General features: G+C 40.8%; 1 long non-coding RNA gene across 1 annotated transcript in view; it reads right to left on the bottom strand.

The window, feature by feature from the left end:
- The window catches only part of LOC148778777 (uncharacterized), a 165,458-nt gene that overhangs the window by 2,557 nt on the left and 150,005 nt on the right, over positions 1 to 12,896 (bottom strand). The window contains exon 2 of the long non-coding RNA XR_016038681.1: positions 6,788 to 6,908. This is a non-coding gene — a long non-coding RNA (uncharacterized LOC148778777). The remainder of the gene's footprint in view (positions 1 to 6,787; positions 6,909 to 12,896) is intronic.

The raw sequence follows: 12,896 nt of genomic DNA on the forward strand, positions 1-12,896 counted from the left end.
GGTGGGGGGAAAGGTGTATACATTGCACCAAAACTAAAGACCAACATACTCAAAAACAAAAACAAAACACCAGTGGCTAAAGATGAAAGCATTTCCATGGAGCTGCAAATCAGAGCTGAGCAGCTGGTTCTCCAGACAAGCACTTGGAAAAACTGTTTTACCTGTTCTCCCTCTTGTCTGTTCAGTTGCCTAAGTTGCTTTGAAGTCTGTAAAATGGCCAATATCTCCAATCAGAACAGTGTTTCCTTTCCAGACAGGAAGACTGCTGCTAAGGAGAGAAGCCTCGCTTGTTTTTGAGGTCTGGGCTGCAGCGGTGACTCATCCAGTAGAGCCAGAGGCTGTCTATTTTGATCTTTCTATGTTGAGAGTCTATTTACGGTTGTAATTTTCTTCCTCTCTCTTTCTCCCTTCCCGCCTCTGGTGACTTATCGGAATGGTCACACACATTTGACAAACAGAACCTGTATAAGGAGAGAGTGAGCAGGATGGAACAGGCTTTCAGCTAAAGCCCAGGAATGAATGCTTGTGTTTACAGCTCTGATGATAGGGTTCCGGTAATGACTTGGCCTTTTTCTCCTTGATTGAATATTCCCCTGGGCCTGCCAGTCTGGGCTTCTGTTATTTAATGAGGACATTGGAGCACAACCTCAAGATGTCTGCAAAAATGACCTTTTCTTTGGGCTTATTCCAAATGCAAAGAAAACTAGAGCCCCAGTTTAGACAGGCACTTCTGGAATACAGCTTTGGAATCCACTCTTTCCCCCAGAAGCTCAGAAGCTTAGAATCACACTCTCTCAGAGCCAGAGCGAACCATAGAGATGATCTGGTTACCAGTTTTCATTCCACTGATGGAGACGTTTTCATTCCACTGATGGAGACATTCAGGACCAGAGGAAAAAAGCAAGTCATCATAAATCACCAGGCAGGCATAGTCACAACAAACTCAGGCTTGGGACCTGAGACTCTAAGTTGTAGTCAGTGTACTTTTGAATGGGTCAAGATAGAAATTAACAGCTGGCTAAATGGTGGCTTACAGGATGGAAAAGCTTCTCTTAATTTCCCTTGTGTGATACAATGGCAGCATTGCGTTCTTCTTCAGCTATGCTCACAATGAGAGACTAGTGGCACAAGCAAAGGAATTAGCCTCTGACTATAAATTCAGTGTCACAGCTTTAAAACCCAATATAGAATTAGCATAAGAGTCGGTTGTGTGGAGTCTTAACTAGGACAACCTTTGAGATCCCAGACCTTCCTTATTTACTCTAATTTGCATTTTGGCTTTACCTGCAAAATGAGGAATTCACTTCCTGACTGTGAACATCCTTATAAAGTTTAAATGAGAAAACATTGTCAGTAAGTTCTTGATACCATAAAGCTCTGCTCTTCTTGTGAAAAGGATTATTATTACGTTGTTAGACTCCTACTTGCTGCTGCTGCTGCTAAGTCACTTCAGTCGTGTCCGACTCTGTGTGACCCCACAGACGGAAGCCCACCAGGCTCCCCCGTCCCTGGGATTCTCCAGGCAAGAACACTGGAGTGGGTTGCCATTTCCTTCTCCAATGTGTGAAAAGTGAAAGTGAAGTCGCTCAGTCGAGTCCGACCCTTAGCGACCCCACGGACTGCAGCCTACCAGGCTCCTCCATCCATGGGATTTTCTAGGCAAGAGTACTGGAGTGGCTTGCCATTGCCTTCTCCATAGACTCCTACTTACAGGGTCTTATTTTTTTCAACATGGTGATTTCATAGTCTCCTATGAAAGAGACCCCTTAATTCTAAATGAAAGAATTTAAAGATAATTTTCTGCTATAGATTTTCCCCATGCTCATTGTAGACTACCTGGAAATCCAGAAACATATTTTTTTTTAATCAACTATCTCATTACTCAGCTATAGCCACATGTTTTCACTGGGTCCAAATTATTGTAATTTTGCCTTTTTTATGAGCTTTTTCCCCAGGTCATTAAATATGTAGAGTATATAGTTTATAATATATATATTTGCATGGTTTCTATCAGAATGCATCATAATATATTTAAATGACAATTATTTTTTAACATTTAAGTTGTTGATTAGTGATTTTCTTAACATAAGTTTAAAGACTGAATGCAGCCCGACTTGGAATTTCTCTGAGCCGTCCTATAAATAGGGTGACCATATGTTCCTGGTCCAAAACAGGGCATTTTCTTGGAGTAGAAAGTCATACTATTGATAATTATGGTGTGACAAAAAGCGTAAATCTGAACTGTTTTGGGCAAAGTAGGACATATGGCCATGCTAAGTACAGTCATAAAGAATTTTAGAAATATCACTGTCCACAGGCAACATTACATAAGGTCAAAAAAATGCACACTCTAGAATCAGGGCATTTGAGTCCAAAATCGAGATCTACCATTGTTAGCAAAAATAACCGAATGGTGCTGAACTTCAGTTTCTTCATTTTAAAAACAAGCTTTTACCTACATCTCAGACTTACCTGCATTTGAGTAAGAATGTAAATGAAGGTCTGTTGTAGCTGAAATAATCTTGACGTTCAGAAAGTTTTCTTTTTTAATGGTATTAATGCAATGGAGCTGGGTTCTCTTCACATCAGCATTCTTCATGGGGTGTCCTAAACAATTCACATTCTGCCTGAATATGCAAATGATTCCTCCAACAGGATATAGGATAATAAACCACTGACCCACACAAGGAGAATCTACGTTTGCCCTTAGATGGATCTCATTACACTCTACATAAAAGGACAATTAGAGTTTTCTTTAAAGCTGTCCTTTAGCTTTATTGATTACTGGTTGAAGTAATAGTTAACAGTTTAGAAATCCTTTGACCATGTGAGTTCTTTATCCTCTGATGATATCTGGGTCACTGGGATTATACCTATATGGCCTATTCTAGTCCCTTGTTAAGAAAAAAAGCACAAAGAACACGAGTTTAACTTTTCCGAGTATCCATACTATATTTGTCATTGTTACTCAGTTGCTCAGTCATGTCCGACTCTTTGCAATTCCATGGACTGCAGCACTCCAGGCTTCCCCGTCCTTCACCATCTCTCAGAATTTGCTCAAATTCATGTCTATTGAGTCAGTGATGCCACCCAACCATCTCATCCTCTGTCATCCCCTTCTCCTCCTGCCTTCAATCTTTCCCAGCATCAGGGTCTTTTCCAGCGGCTCGGCTGTGCGCATAAGGTGGCCAATGTATTGGAGTTTCAGCTTCAGCATCAGTCTTCTAATGAATATTCAGGGTTGATATCCTTTAGGATTGACTGGTTTGATCTCCTTGCTGTCCAAGGGACTCTCAAAAGTCTTCTTCAATACCACAGTATAAAAACATCCATTTTTTGGCTCTCAACCTTCTTTATGGTCCAACTTTCACATCCATACATGACTACTGGTAAAACCACAGAGCTTTGACTATACAAACCTTTGTCAGCAAAGTAATATCTATGATTTTTAATACATTGTCTAGGTTTGTCATAGCTTTATATAAGTTCCAAATTCCTTATGAGGAACAATGCCTGAATTCACTGAAGCCTCATAGTTTCTTTCAGGCAGGAAAGGAACTCTGGGTCCCAAAGGCAGTCAAATGGTTGTCTTTTAGTTGGGTTCTTTTCTCTGTGAATTAGGAGAGACTGGACCCACGTGTAATCTGTTATGAGAAAATCATTTGTATAGTGTGTTTCATTTTTTAATGTGTTAAAATAAAGAAAATTAAAGGATTTCTGTACAAGTCACAAAAAAAAAAAAAAAGAGAGACCTGGTTTCGATCCCTGGATTGGGAAGATCCCCTGGAGAAAGAAATGGCAACCCACTTCAGTATTCTTGCCTGGAGAATCCTATGGATGGAGGAGCCTGGTGGGCTACAGTCCACAGGGCCTCAAAGAGTCAGAAACGACTGAGCAACTTCACTTTCACTTTCATGGTGCTTATAGTTGGGCTTTCCAAGGGGCTCAGTGGTAAAGAATCCACCTGCCTATGCAGGAGATGCGGGTTTGATCCCTGGGTTGGGAAAATACCTTGGAGGCAGAAATGGCAACCCACTTCAGTATTCTTACCTGGGAAATCCCATGGACAGAGGAGCCTGGCAGGTTACAGTCCAGGGAGTTGCAAAGAGTCAGACTCGACTGAGCATGCACCTACCGCCATGGTGCTTAAAGTTTATGAACTAAGGCATCCAAGATCTGTACATACATCATCATCACAGAGCTGACCTTTGCAGTGATGGCTTGATTACTGCATTGTGGATACACCTGTCCTTGCCAAAAGCATCAAAGTATCATTTATTAGTTCAATGTTCCATTCAAAAGTTTCATTATCACTTTTATAAACAGTGCCTTAAGTATTCATCTTTATCAGCCTCCTTCAGGTATATATATATTTTTCTTTTCTTCACAGTGCCTCACACAATACTTTGTACAGAAATAAGTATTTGATCAATACTTGTGAAATGAGCAATTGATTTCCATCTCCTCTCCATTGCACACATGAAACAACCAAACTGCTACTGCTGTTTAGTCACTAAGTTGTGTCCAATTCTTATGACCCCATACACTATAGTCCTCCAGGCTCCTCTGTTTGTTTGATTTCCCAGGCAAGAATCCTGAGGTGGGTTGCCATTTCCTCCTCCAGGGGATCTTCTGGACCCAGGGATTGAACCAGCATCTCCTGCTTGGTAGGTGTGTTCTTTACCACTGAGCCACATTGGAAGCCCTGAAACAACCATATCTTTCGGTTCAGTTCAGTTCAGTCGCTCAGTTGTGTCCGACTCTCTGCGACCCCGTGAATCACAGCACGCCAGGCCTCCCTGTCCACCACCAACTCCCGGAGTTCACCCAAACTCATGTCCACAGAGTCGGTGATGCCATCCAGCCACCTCATTCTCTGTCATCCCCATCTCCTCCCACCCCCAATCCCTCCTAGGATCAGACTCTTTTCCAGTGAGTCAACTCGTCGCATGAGGTGGCCAAAGTATTGCAATTTCAGCTTTAGCATCAGTCCTTCCAATGAACACCCAGGACTGCTACCCTTTAGAATGGACTGGTTGGATCTCCTTGCATTCCAAGGGACTCTCAAGTGTCTTCTCCAACACCACAGTTAAAAAGCATCAATTCTTCGGCGATCAGCTTTCTTCACAGTCCAACTCTCACATCCATACATGACCACGGGAAAAACCATAGCCTTGACTAGACGGACCTTGGTTGGCAAAGTAATGTCTCTGCTTTTAAATATACTATCAAGGTTGGTCATAACTTTCCTTCCAAGGAGTAAGCGTCTTTTAATTTCATGGCTGCAATCAGCATCTGCAGTGATTTTGGAGCCCAAAAAAATAAAGTCTGACACTGTTTCCACTGTTTCCCCATCTATTTCCCATGAAGTGATGGGACCAGATGCCATGATCTTTGCTTTCTGAATGTTGAGCTTCAAGCCAACCTTTTCACTCTCCCCTTTCACTTTCATCAAGAGGCTTTTGAGTTCCTCTTCACTTTCTGCCATAAGAGTGGTGTCATCTGCATATCTGAGATTATTGATATTTCTCCCAGCAATCTTGATTCCAGCTTGTGCTTCTTCCAGCCCAGCGTTCCTCATGATGTACTCTGCATAGAAGTTAAATAAGCAAGGTGACAATATACAGCCTTGATGTACTCCTTTTCCTATTTGGAACCAGTCTGTTGTTCCATGTACAGTTCTAACTGTTGCTTCCCGACTTGCATACAGGTTTCTCAAGAGGCAGGTCAGGTGGTCTGGGATTCCCATCTCTTTCAGAATGTTCCACAGTTTATTGTGATCCACAGAGTCAAAGGCTTTGGCATAGTCAATGAAGCAGAAATAGATGTTTTTCTGGAACTCTCTTGCTTTCTCCATGATCCAGTGGATGTTGGCAATTTGATCTCTGGTGCCTCTGCCTTTTCTAAAACCTGCTTGAACATCTGGAAGTTCACGGTTCACATATTGCTAAAGCCTGGCTTGGAGAATTTTTAGCAATACTTTACTAGCGTGTGAGATGAGTGCAATTGTGCAGTAGTTTGAGCATTCTTTGGCATTGCCTTTCTTTGGGATTGGAATGAAGACTGACCTTTTCCAGTCCTATGGCCACTGCTGAATTTTCCAAATTTGCTGGCATATTGAGTGCAGCACTTTCGTAGCATCATCTTTCAAGATTTGAAATAGCTCAACTGGAATTCCATCACCTCCACTAGCTTTGTTCGTAGTGATGCTTTCTACGGCCCACTTGACTTCACATTCCAAGATGTCTGGCTCTAGGTCAGCGATCACGTTATTGTGACTATTTTGGCCATGAAGATCTTTTTTGTACAGTTCTTCTGTACAGTAACCCAAACACTTTTACTTTCTCCTTCACCTGTGCTTTTGTGACAGGAGCAATAAGCTCAGAATTACAACTGAGTTTAGATGAGAGTGAAGCTACAACTCTTTTCTATAGAAGAATTTCATTTAATAAATGTAGAAGGAATAAGAAAAACAGAAAGTGGTCAGAATACCACAGCAATTGTGCAGGCAAGTAAGATCAACCAACAGATGCTAAAATAAATTGGTGAAAGTTTGAATAGAAACATGGTATTTATATCTTCTCATTTACAGTGGAGAAACCCAGCAGACGCCATAGTTACCAAGTGATCAACATTAATGCTTCTGATAGTACCTATCAATGTAATCTGACATACCTTTAGAAAAGTACATCACCTCTGCAGTGTCCTTCCGAAGTATGGCTTCAGTATAATAACAAGAAAACAACAGACAAGCCAGAACTGAAGGCTATTCTACAAAATAACTCACCAGTACTCTTCAAAAGTGTTAAGATCATGAAAGACAAGGAAAAACTCTGAGGAACTGTTCCAGATGGCAGGAGATGAAGGAGACACAACAATGACAGCCATGTGGGAATCAGAGTTGGATCCTGGGAAGGCAAAAGGGCATTCATGAAAAAAATTGGTGAAATCTGAATAAAGTCTGTACTTCAGTAAATAGTACTGCACCAAGGTTCATGGCTTAATATTGATTATTGTTCTATGGTTATATAAGGTGTTAATTAGGGGGAGTTGGGGGAAATGTATATAGGAATTCTCTATAGTATTTTTGTAACTTTTTGCAGCTGAAATCATCCCAAAATAAAAGTTTAAAAAAATAACTGAACTTGAGTGCTAACGCTGCTACCATCCTCGGCATGTCCTTGGGTAAGTCACCTAACCTCTGGGACCCTCACCTTTCATCATCTCTAAAGTTAGAAGAATAGCCCTCATATTTTGTTAATGTGAGTTCAAAAAAGAGATAAGGGAACTAAGAGCACGTTTACAGTTACAAGCTTCTTTTAAAAGGTATTTTTATTATCATTTACCACCACCCCCACCACCACCACCCCCCCCCCCCCCGCTTAGATTTTTCTGCCTCATCCAGCTAGGGTTGCCAGAACAATACAGGATGCCCAATTGAATTTGAATTTCAGATAAATAATAGATTTTTGTATAAGTATATACCATGTGATTATTGAGATACACTTAAAAACCACACGTTTATTTATCTGAAATTCAAATTTAACTGGGTATCCTGTGTTTTCATTTACTAACTCTGGCAATCCTACCTCCACCCAACTTCCACACTCTATCCCTTTCTTTAAAGCAGCTCTTCCTTCCTTCCTTCTCTCTTTCTCCAATGCCAGTGCTCTTGGCTCTGAGCAAGGATTCCACCTGTACAGTGAGGCAGTCCATGCTCCAGGAGAAACCTAGGAAGGTTAGTCAATAATGGGACTCTGACTCTGGCAAAGCAAACTCATGGGGAATGTACACTCAGAGGACTCTCCTCTCTGACTTGCAATTGTGAACATTTTTAACTCATTAGGGAATTTCAAGATCCACCCCTCACAACAACCCAGTGACAGTCTGATGCACATTTTTAAGCCACAAGGAAAAATTGCAACCACCAATAGCCAGATGAAAGACTACCTCTTGGGACTTGTGGTGTGGTTTTGGGGAGGGAATGAGAAAATGCAGCATTTGAACATAACACTTGCACACACATCAGCTCACCATACGGGGAAGCATGACTGCTCTCTCTTCGCTGAGGGACTGAGGCTGAGGGAAGATGGAGAACTCATTTGCTCTCAGACTCAGAAGGAAATGACTGTCTTTTTGTCTTAGGCCTTTCATTGTGTTCACTTCTCATTCCTCTTCCATAGCATCTGATCATCAAGGTTCTGCTCAAGGGCCACCTCTTTTTATGAGTATTCACCCCGATTCTCCAAAGCAGGGTTGTTTTTTTGTTTTGACTCTCCACATTACACTGAAAAGAATTAAGATCTTTACCTGAAGTATAGGCACATACGTCCACATTTGATCTCCTTTTTTGGCTTTGAGGGTCAAGATTGTGTCATGTTCATGTCAAGATTCCCTACTAGTGAACAGTAACAGGTTTTCCATGAATCAGCAGCCTGAAATCTCAGGGTATCTTTTCCCCCAGATCAGCTTTAGGAAAGATGTTTGCTGCCTCAAAGGGAAGATGTAGTTTAATTCTAACCAACAGTACTCACAAACTTTAAGTTTATGTGTTGCTGTATAGGATATTACTGCTGGATTTAAGTAAAGTAATACATTTTGTCTTTTAGGGTTTTATTGTTGTTGTTCAGTTGCTAAGTTTTGTCTAACTCTTCACAACCCATAGACTTGAGCATGCCGTGCTTGCCTGTCCTTCACCATCTCCCAGAATTTGCTCAAACTCATGTCCATTGTGTTGGTGATGCCATCCAACCATCTCATTCTCTGTCACCCTCTTCTCCCCCTGCCCTCTGTCTTTCCAAGCATCAGGGTCTTTTCCCATGAGTAGGCTCTTTTCATTAAGTGGTCAAAGTATTGGAGCTTCAGCATCAGTCCTTCCAATGAATATTCAGGGTTGATTTCCTTTAGGATTGACTGGTTTGATCTCCAAGAGACTCTGAAAAATCTTCTCCAGCACCACACTTCGAAGGCATCAATTATTCGGTGCTCAAACTTCTTTATGGTCCAACTCTCACATCTGTATGTGACTACTGGAAAAACCATAGCTTGGACTATACAGACTTTTATTGGCAAACTGATGTCTTTTTTAATATGCTGTCTGGGTTTGCCATAGCTTTCCTTCCAAGGAGTAAGTATCTTTTAGTTTCATGGCTTCAGTCACAATCCACAGTAATTTTGGAGCCAAATGAAAACCATGTGAGAAAAGAAAGAACTGTTCTTCTTTCCTCACAGTGTTAGGGAGACATCAAATAAGACACAACTAGCAACTACTTATAAAGTGAACATCACCAGCTAGGTACCAAGCCCTTCGCATATATCATTGAATCCAAATACCCTTGTAACTTTTGTATTACAGTTCCCATTTAATGATGAGGAAGTCCATGCTCAGTAAGTTTAAGCAAATTGTACAAAGTCATACATCTAGGAAATGATTGGACTGGGATTCAGACACATTGCTGTCCCACAAATACTTTTTAACTACATGCTCCCCACTTCTTACATGAAAATGCTTTAAAATCACACATCTGAAAGAATTGTCACTTAATACTAACAACACACTAGGGGATACAAACATAGATATTTTTATCTCCACTTTATAAATATAGATCAGACCTATTTTTGTCCAGCTAGTAAACTGCAAAATTAGGAGTTAAACTCATTGCCTGGTTCCACAATCCAATTCCGTCAACTAAGGAAAGAGGCATACAGCTCCCTAGGCGATACAGTCAGACCTTGTTGTTTATCCATTCTATATATAATAGCTTGCATCTGTGTAAACTGAATCGCTTTGCAGAAACTAATATAACATTGTAGATCAACTGTACTTTAATGAAAATTTTTAATGTAAAAAATGAATAAAAGGTCCTGCAAGAAAGAAAGGTATAACCTTCAAGTGCTGTCTGAAAGTAAAATGGTACATATTTTTTAATACTAGAAGAAGGTCATGCCACCTCACAAGACTATGGCTCTCCCTTCCATGTGTCTTCTGAGTCAAATTGACCTATTTCATCTAGAACAAGGAATTTTCCCAATGTCAGCACCTCATAGTCCAGAATGGGGTTTTCTGTCTCATGTATCATCCCCCAAAACTAAATTGCCAGCAAAGTCCTGCTCCCAGAATTTTTATTATCTATAATGATGCTTTAAACTAAGGGAAAGAACCAAGCTCTGTTCCAGGCATCAGCAGTGCTCATCATGTTGGCAGGGAGAAATCCACCTTTGTCAGGAAAGTTAATCTGATATGAGACAATAAAGATGAACACAACGAGGGGTATGTTCCTGCAGAAGCACTTTGCTGATCATGAAAGACACTTTAAAAATAAAACAAAATAGAACAGCAACAAAAAACAAACCAGAGGCTCCATTTTTCTGGGCAGACAATGAAATCTCTCCCTGAAGAAAATGTAAACGTCTGCCGTGAAGAATCCTACAAAAGAAAAGGGTGGTCTTCTCAGAGATCTGAGGTCCTAGACTCCAAGAATCCTAATGTGGGGCTGGAAGGTGCTGCTTCTTTCGTGCCTTGTGATAAAGAAGACACACTAATAGGGAGGTCAAAGAAAGATTAAGTGGTGGGAGAGAAGCTGCTTACAGGAAACTGTAGCTGTTCGTTTTGTTGCCAACCCTCCCCCCCCACCTCTGTGGGCCTCAAAAAGCAGAAGAAGGGAAAAGGTGGGAATTAATCAACTATAAACAAACAATGCTGGAGAAGATCATATGGTCTGGCAGGCCCAGGCCTCAACGAATAATAAGCACTTTCATTTATGTAACACTTTACAGTTCGCAGTACACTTCCAGTTAGATTATTTCTTTTGATCCTCAATAAGGGAAGTCAGCTGGGATTAGAATCCTCATTTCCTATGAGGGAAAACTGAAACCCAAAGAAGGAAAGAAACTTGGCCAAGGTTACACAACTAGTTTGTAGCAGAATAAAAATTTGAACGACTTTCTCTGACCCTAGAATACAGGTTCCCCCTCCCCACCCCGCATGCAGCATTATTATCATAAAGTATAAGCTGAAAATGGGAATACCCGTTGTTTGAGTTGTTGCATAGAAATCAGTTAAATGAAAAATGGTAATGGTAATCTACCTTTGCCATCTAAGATTAGAAAACAGAAAGCATAAGCAAGCATTTAGTACAGGCAGGTACCTTTAAGATCACCTACTAAAATGAATCAGAGTGAATCACTTAGGATCTCATTGCTAGAGCTATTGTTGCTTTGGTAGAAAGTTTATTTAACTTTCAAGCTAACAAACTAAATGTCACGATTTCCTTAACACGGGTCTTCTATACAAAGATTGGTCTAGTCACTGCCACTGTTCACCCGTTCAACAAATATTTATCTTGCTCTGAGCCAGTTACTGACCTTCCCAAATTGAACGTAAAAGTATTTCAGTAGGTAGGTTCCATGGAAGAAGGAGTAAGGATCATTATTTTTAGCTCTGACTACAAAATAACAAATATTTAATATAAATATTTCCCTCTCTGTGAAATGGGAAGGACCTTGCCTCTTGCTACCAGGAGTTAATAAAGACAACTTATTATATTGTTTGCCTGTATTTTGTATAAAGTCTTCTGCTCCAAGAAACTCATAAGAAATGTGTATTTATGAAGCAAGTAAAAGAGGAAATCTTCAGCTGAGGGAGGGGGAGGCTGGGGATACACATGAGTAATCCACGTCTGCCTGGTCATTGCCTCCAGCCTTCTCCTGCCAGAGCCCACTTAGGGAACCGCTGCTTTATTCCCGGTACAAAAGCAAGCTCTCATCCTACTCTGAGCTCCCAGTGCAGAGCTGCCTGGGAGCAGGCAGGTTCCAGGCAGGTACCAGGTTCCAGTGCTGGAACCTGCCTCTCATCTAAACTACTGAGTTTTATCGTCTAAAGGAATTTTCCTGCCTGATCCCCTCCCCTACCCCACTAGACTGAGCACTACTTGAGGACAGGCCTCATGTTTTATTTCACAGAGCCTTCCCCCTACTGTCTCTGACACTCTGAAATTGACCAATTAATGTGTTCTGAATAACTGTATGAGTTAGCAAGTGAGAAAATGAGCAATAAGTATCTTTAAGGAGGCAATATTCTTGAAAACTCTGATCAGAACACAATGAAATAAAGATAATATTCTGTGGCATCTTGAAACCTAAACCATCATAGGTTAACATCTCTATTTTGTAAATGGAGGAGACACCAGCCTCAACGGTCCTGCCAAGACCAGCAGGTCAGGGTCTGGATGAGAGGGAACCAGAAGAATATTTCCCAGGCACATTTTCAGTCCTTAAGGAGCATGGCTGCTGTCAAGTTAATCAGTCAAATCCTCCTGATTACCAGAGGTCAAGAGCACAGGCAGCAAACCATTTCTCTGCTGGCTTAGGCCAAGGAAAGGCTTGATAGAGTGCCAGAAAATTCAATGAATGTTTTACCTTACAAATGCTGAGGAGACAACATGTTCCTTTTAGCATTAATTGCTTAATTCAAAAGAAGCCATTTAGAATCTGAGTCTGGTCTTTTTCCTTGATGAGCAATTTCAGGCTGCCTATCCAAGCTTTTGTTTGTTGGGAGGAGAGAGGAAGAGAAAGCATTTTGTGAAGGCATTTTAATTTTCATATTTAATGAAACAGATTGGGTACCAGGTTCCTTTGATTTTATTTTTCTGTTCCCTGAATACCTTCTTGTGTATTACATATTCTGCTGGAGCTTCCTGCAAGAGCTTTTCGACATTTCACGAGTTAAGGCTGTCAAATGTTACCCATGGAATCAAATATATTTCTTGTGCCAATATTCAGTTGTTATTATTATTGTAACATTCCTATCATAAATCTCCAAGCTGAAGAGAAAGGGAACATGTACTGATGTTTCCCCATATTCTCTTCAGCACATAAAATTATATAACTCTCTGAAG

This window comes from Moschus berezovskii, chromosome 1, assembly GCF_049115385.1.
Source record: "Moschus berezovskii isolate FMDL1 chromosome 1, NW_MosBer_1.0, whole genome shotgun sequence".
Taxonomy (NCBI): Eukaryota; Metazoa; Chordata; class Mammalia; order Artiodactyla; family Moschidae; genus Moschus; species Moschus berezovskii.